Below are 404 nucleotides of genomic sequence, written 5' to 3'. Positions count from 1 at the left end.
TTCCGCGCCCCCCCCCCCCTTCCCCCCTTCGTCAGTTCTCACCGGGATGGTTGTCAGATCCTGGAAATTCGGCGGGTTATTTGCGGAAAACAGCTGGCAGTAGAGAGCCTGGACGTTGAAGGCCCTGATCGGGTTGTTCGCCCGGTCTGGCCGACGGGGATCCTGTACAGGTCAAAGGGGGCAGGCCGTGAAGCTGGGCCCGAGGGTGGTGAGGGTCGTCGTGCACTTATTCTGCCACAGGAAATGTAGAGCTTTTAGGAAGAAGGCTGGGGCCCAAGATTACGACTGCTCTCTCTAAAACTGCTGCTTCACTTCCTTGCAAATACGACTGTTTCTCTTCTGTAACTGCAGACGCAGGGTTTCCTTAATAAAATTTGAAGGTCCCATGCGCACACAACACACCG

General features: G+C 55.7%; 1 pseudogene; it reads right to left on the bottom strand.

Annotated features, from left to right (window-relative positions):
• Nucleotides 1-404, bottom strand: part of LOC119591075 — a 12,204-nt pseudogene that overhangs the window by 599 nt on the left and 11,201 nt on the right.

This window comes from Penaeus monodon, chromosome 28 (assembly GCF_015228065.2).
Source record: "Penaeus monodon isolate SGIC_2016 chromosome 28, NSTDA_Pmon_1, whole genome shotgun sequence".
Taxonomy (NCBI): domain Eukaryota; kingdom Metazoa; phylum Arthropoda; class Malacostraca; order Decapoda; family Penaeidae; genus Penaeus; species Penaeus monodon.
This window is presented reverse-complemented; position numbering and strand designations above follow the sequence as displayed.